At 29.7% G+C, this 7534-nt stretch overlaps 1 pseudogene; it reads right to left on the bottom strand.

Moving 5' to 3' along the window:
• Positions 1-6013: 6013 nt before the first annotated feature.
• LOC126927392 (dynein beta chain, ciliary-like) lies at positions 6014-6995 on the bottom strand (annotated as a pseudogene).
• Positions 6996-7534: the final 539 nt, after the last annotated feature.

The raw sequence follows: 7534 nt of genomic DNA, 5'->3' as shown, positions 1-7534 counted from the left end.
CGTTATAACCTATAACGTTATATACTATTACGTAATAACGTATAGCGCTATATAGCATTACCATATAACGTATAACGATATATACCATTACGTACTGAGGTATAACGTTGTGTATTGTTACGTAATAAAGTATAACGTTGTCTATTATTACGTAATTACGTATAACGTTGTATATTGTTTCGTTATAACGTATAAGGTTTCATACTATTACGTCATAACGTATAGCGTTATATAGTATTACCTTATAACGTATAATGATATATACCATTGCGTAATAACGTATAACGTTGTGTATTATTACGTAGTATCGTATAACGTTATATACTATTACGTAATAACGTATAGCGTTATATAGCATTATCATATAACGTATAACGATATATACCATTACGTAATAACACATAACGTTGTATATTGTTACGTTATAACGTTATAACGTTATAGACTATTACGTAATAACGTATAACGTTGTATATTGTTACGTAATAACGTATAACGTATATACAGTATTAACATATAACGTATAACGTTATATACTATTAAGTAAAAACGTATAACGTTATATACTACTACCAGATAATGTATAACTATATATACCATTACGTAATAACGTATAACGTTGTATATTATTACGTAATAACGTACAACGATGTATACTATTACGTAATAACGAATGACGTTATATAGTATTACCGTGTAATGTATTGCGTTATATACTATTACGTAATAACGTATATCGTTGTATATTGTTACGCTATTACGTATAACGTTATATAGCATTACTTATTAACGTATAAGGTTATATATTATTACAATATAAGGAATAGCTATCATACAATAAAAGTTTATTTTCTATACAGAAATTCCGGTTTCATATTTACATACCTTTTACAATTACGTAATAAACTACAACGTTGTATATTATTGCGAAATAACGTATAACGTTGTGCATTGTTACGTTATAACCTATAACGTTGTATAGTATTACCATATAATGTATAACGTTGCATATTATTACGTAATAACGTATAACGTTGTATATTATTACGTAATAGCGCATAACGTTGTATATTTGTACGTTATAACGTATAACGTAGTATATTGTTACGTAATAACGTATAACGATATACAGTATTAACATATAACGTATAACGTTATATACTATTAAGTAAAAACGTATAACGTTATATAGTACTACCAGATAATGTATAACGATATATACCATTACGTAATAACGTATAACGTTGTATATTATTACGAAATAATGTATAACGTTGTATATTGTTACGTAATAACGTATAACGATATACAGTATTACCATATAGCGTATAATGATATATACCACTGCGTAATAACGTATAACGTTGTGTATCATTACGCTTAACGTATAACGTTGTATATTGGTACGTTATAACGTATAACGTTGTATTTTGTTACGTTATAACGTATAACGTTATATACTATTACCATATAACGTATAAGGATATATACTATTACGTAATACCTTATAGCGTTGTATATTATTACGTAATAACGTATAACGTTGTATATTGTGACGTTATAACCTGTATCGTTATATAGTGTTACCATACAACGAATATCGTTATGTACTATTACGTAATAACGTATTACGCTATATAATATTGCGTAATAACGAATAACGTTGTATATTATTACGTAATAACGTATACCGTTATATACTATTACCATATAACGTATAACGATATATACCATTACGTAATAAGGTATAACGTTGTGTATTATTACGTAATAACGTATATCGTGGTATATTATTACGTAATAACGTATAACGTTGTATATTGTTACGTTATAACGTATAACGTTATATACTATTACGTAATAACGCATAACGTTGTATACTGTTACGTTGTAACGTATAACGTTGTATATTATTACGTAATAGCGTATAACGTTGTATATTGGTACGTTATAACGTATAACGTTGTATATTGCTACGTTATAACGTATAACGTTATATAGTATTACCATGTAACGTATAACGTTGTATACTATTACCAGATAATGTATAACGATATATACCATTACGTAATAACGTATAACGATATACAGTATTACCCTATAACGTATAATGATATATACCACTGCTTAATAACGTATAACGTTGTGTATCATTACGCTTAACGTATAACGTTGTATATTGCTACGTTATAACGTATAACGTTGTATATTGGTACGTTATAACGTATAACGTTGTATATTGTTACGTTATAACGTATAACGTTATATACTATTACGTAATAACGTATAGCGTTGTATATTGTTACATAATAATGTATAACAATATATAGTTTTACCACATAATGTATAGCGATATATACCATTACGTAATAACGTATAACGTTGTATATTGTTACGTTATAACGTATAACGTTATATACTATTTCCATATGACGTATAGCGTTATATACTAATACCAGATAATGTATAACGATATATACCATTACCTAATAACGTATAACGTTGTATATTATTACGTAATAACGTATAAAGTTGTATATCATTACGTAATATCGCATAACGTTGTATATTATTACGTAATAACGTATAACGATATATACTATTACGTAATAACGTATAACGTTATATACTACTACCATATAATATATAACGATATATACCGTTACGTAATAAGGTATAACGTTGTGTATTATTACGTAATGTCGCATAACGTTGTATATTTTTACGTAATAACGTATAACGATATATACTATTACGTAATAACGTGTAACGTTATATACTACTACCATATAATGTATAACGATATATACCATTACGTAATAAGGTATAACGTTGTGTATTGTTACGTAATAGCGTTCAACGATTTATACTATTACGTAATAACGAATGACGTTATATAGTATTACCGTGTAACGTATTACGTTATATACTATTACGTAATAACGTATATCGTTGTATATTGTTACGCTATTACGTATAACGTTATATAGCATTACTTATTAACGTATAAGGTTATATATTATTACAATATAAGGAATAACTGTCATACAATAAAAGTTTATTTTCTATACAGAAATTCCGGTTTCATATTTACATACCTTTTACAATTACGTAATAACGTACAACGTTGTATATTATTGCGAAATAACGTATAACGTTGTGCATTGTTACGTTATAACCTATAACGTTGTATAGTATTACCATATAATGTATAACGTTGCATATTATTACGTAATAACGTATAACGTTGTATATTATTACGTAATAGCGCATAACGTTGTATATTTGTACGTTATAACGTATAACGTTGTATATTGTTACGTAATAACGTATAACGTTATATAGTATTACCATATAACGCATAACGTTATATACTATTAAGTAAAAACGTATAACGTTATATACTACTACCAGATAATGTATAACGATATATACCATTACGTAATAACGTATAACGTTGTATATAATTACGTAATAATGTATAACGTAGTATACTGTTACGTAATAACGTATAACGATATACAGTATTACCATGTAGCGTATAATGATATACACCACTGCGTAATAACGTATAACGTTGTGTATCATTACGCTTAACGTATAACGTTGTATATTGGTACGTTATAACGTATAACGTTGTATATTGTTACGTTATGACGTATAACGTTATGTACTATTACGTAATAACGTATAACGTTGTATATTGTTACGTAATAATATATAACAATATATAGTATTACCATATAATGTATAGCGATATATACCATTACGTAATAACATATAACGTTGTATATTGTTACGTTATAACGTTATAACGTTATAGACTATTACGTAATAACGTATAACGATATATACCATTACGTAATAAGGTATAACGTTGTGTATTGTTACGTAATAACGTATATCGTGGTATATTATTACGTAATAACGTATAACGTTGTATATTGTTACGTTATAACGTATGACGTTATATACTATTACGTAATAACGTATAACGTTGTATATTGTTACGTATTAATGTATAACAATATATAGTATTACCATATAATGTATAGCGATATATACCATTACGTAATAACGTGTAACGTTGTATATTGTTACGTTATAACGTATAACGTTATATAGTATTTCCATATAACGTATAGCGTTATATACTATTGCGTAATAACGTATAACGTTGTGTATCATTACGCTTAACGTATAACGTTGTATATTGGTACGTTATAACGTATAACGTTGTATATTGTTACGTTATAACGTATAACGTTATATACTATTACGTAATAACGTATAACGTTGTATATTGTTACTTAATAATGTATAACAATATATAGTATTTCCATATAATGTATAGCGATATATACCATTACGTAATAACGTATAACGTTGTATATTGTTACGTTATAACGTATAACGTTATATAGTATTACCATATAACGTGTAACGTTGCATATTACTACGTAATTACGTATAACGTTCTATATTATCACGTAATAGCGTATAACGTTGGATATTATTACGTAATAGCGTATAACGTTGTATATTGGTACGTTATAACGTATAACGTATCGACGTCTTCAGGAAAGAGCACTTAGAAAAGTTAAACGAAAACCCGGCGTTTACAAGGGTACTTAACACGATGTCCAACCTCTCTAATGTTGCTCCGATTGTTTGAGATTTATGATCATGAGCTTGGGCTCGAGGCGACAATTAGTCGCCGAACGTAGCCGCGGTCAAAGGGATGAACGTTTTGTTTAACAAAGGCATGAAGTAACTCTATAGCTCTCCTTAAAAGAAATACTTGGGACAGGGCACGACGGTAAACGTTTCAATGGTTTCTGTCCCGTGGCTCGCCACACGCAGACTCTATTCTTCGAGTAAGACGATTACCAGATGTTGACGCGTCCCCACAGTACATGTTCAGCTAGCTCGAGGACCCGCTATAAATCTTAAGATTTATTTAACGAAAGTCCTTCAAACCGACAAACAGTCCTCGTCCCAACTACGAGAAAATAGGAGAAATCTATTTCTCTCACGAACGACGCTTCCTCTTCTCGAACTTTCTCTTAAGGGCGGCTAGCACCCTTCCCTAACCACCAACATGGAAATTGACCAATTAACAGTAACGCCAATTTCCCTCATTTTCCGAACGAAGACTTTTCTCCACGTATCCGATGATCTCGTGCCCTTAGAGCCTACACCCATCATAGTTTTCCTCGACAGCGTCACCGTGATGGAGAGACACTCTTCCGTACGATCTTAACGACGATACATGTAATTCTCAGGTACGTAGTGCTTGCTCTGTGTGACAACCAGAATATAACTTAGCCTCTCACGAAATATACACGTTCGACATCCCGTTGACCGCGGATTCGTTACCGGACCCGAGACCATTGTCATAGTGCCGCGAGTATCTAAATATTGTGATTAACTACCAACACTGTAATACCTCTAACTTGTGTCAATAAACTCCATCATTGATCCACCGCATCGATGGCCAATACCAACTAAGATTCATCGAAGACTTCTACCCCCAATCCCAACGTTAAGCCGACATATATATGACTTATAATTTGTAGTAATAGATTAAGATTTGAAATTTGTTTTGTTGCAGCGAAATGGTTGTCCAAAAGTTATAAATCTTGGGAGTTCAGAGACTGATCTATATTATGAAAAGAAAAAATATGGGTTTAATAGAAGATAATGACTGATACCAACAATTTTTGACGTGTACAAAATGTTTTTAATGTCGCAAATAAACAACTATATTTATAAAATTGTAATAATTTATATTTTTTATATTAAAAATTTAATTTCAAATTCGCGATCATGCAATCGTTTTGTTACAAAATGTGTGTACGGATTAATGTTTTTGTAAGTTGTAAAGAAATTTAAAATAGAGAAATAAATTGTAATCGTGCATAGAGATGCGTTGTATTCTTCTTTTATATAAATATTATCTTGCATAAAATAATACTGTGTTTTGAAAAAGAATACCAACACTCTTTGTCGATTTCGAAAATCTTTATTTTAATTGCATATTTAATCCATAATTTAATTTATAAAATTAGATTTGTAATAGAATTGCCACTCCACCAAGAATCCATTTACTAGCTCTCTCCTTAGTTCTTAATTTGAACGTCCACACGTAAGTAGGTCTTCGCGATCGTGTTTTATAAACAGGACATTCATACATATTCTTTAAATCTTGTTTGTCCTGTGTAATCGCCCTAATATATATATTATTGGAAATAATGGAAATGGAAACAATTCTTTAAATCGAGAGTCCATGATACATCTTGTTTGATCGTCCCATCGTGCACCTTCCATGTATAATCCTTTTATATATGCACCTTCTCTTCGTGCTGATCTGTAAAGTTTTAGTGAAAAATCTATTATTACTACTCCGAAAAAAATTTATACAAATTGTAACTAAATTTTGTTAATGATATAAAACTAGTGAGTTTATTTAGATAAATGTACTTGAAATAAAATATTAAAAATGTTTAAAAATACAATTAAGATATCATTATTTATTAATACTTTAAAATATTTGTATATACACATGTATTTAATAGTATTATATGATATATAATATAATAATATATATAATAGTACTTTCATACGGCTACAAAGAGTTGATGCTGCAAAAATAAATCGTGGACTCCGCCAAAAAAAAGGTTCATTGAAAAATAACGATATGTATGTACAAATACTTTTTTTCACCATTGTACATGTGCGATAAGTATAGTATACTCGATATTAACATCATACAATAAGGAAAAATAAAAATAAAGAATACGTTTGAAGGAATGGCGGAGTAATGTTTTTAATAATTACGTGATTTCTTCTTTGGTTTTTCTCAGTACTTCACGATATAAACACATTTTGTCCAATGGCCATTCATTTTTGCGTGCGGTTTGTTGCATAATTGCAGTTAGAAATGGTTGAGGATTGTAAAAATCATTTAACCATACCGATGATGATAATAACATAATGATTCGTTATGTTATTAGAATAGATTAATTGATGAGCAGAATAAGATTGCAATAAAGTTGAATACCAATGTTGTAAGATTGTTTAGATTTTAATGTTAATTGACAGAAACGGGAAATTCTGCGTTTGGTATATAATATTAATGACCCGTCGATATCGTCTGAAAGAAGATTCGTTAACCCTTTGAGTGCTGTGGGCGCATATAGGTGTCTGGCGAAAGCTATCGGTGTGGACTAAGGACATATACATGCGCTTTCTGTAAGTTCCCGGCATGGGCTAAGGACGCATGTATGGGTTTTTCAATTTTTCCGAACACCTACGCAGAAGTAATACTATTACGTTTGTGTGAAATAAATATAAATGCATTCCTTACGGCAGTAAACAAATGCCAATAGTGCCTCGTTATTGTTGAAGTGGTCACCACTTGTAAGAAAACTCTACATCTGGTTTTTTAGTTTTCTCAAGCACTGAATTTTTCACACACAGCTAAATTATTAACTTGTGTTATATTTACTAAATTTAGTTTTCTAGTTTATTG

Source organism: Bombus affinis, unplaced genomic scaffold (assembly GCF_024516045.1).
Source record: "Bombus affinis isolate iyBomAffi1 unplaced genomic scaffold, iyBomAffi1.2 ctg00000099.1, whole genome shotgun sequence".
NCBI classification, from domain to species: Eukaryota; Metazoa; Arthropoda; class Insecta; order Hymenoptera; family Apidae; genus Bombus; species Bombus affinis.
Note: the sequence above shows the minus strand (reverse complement) of the source record. Positions and strands in the feature narration are given on the sequence as shown.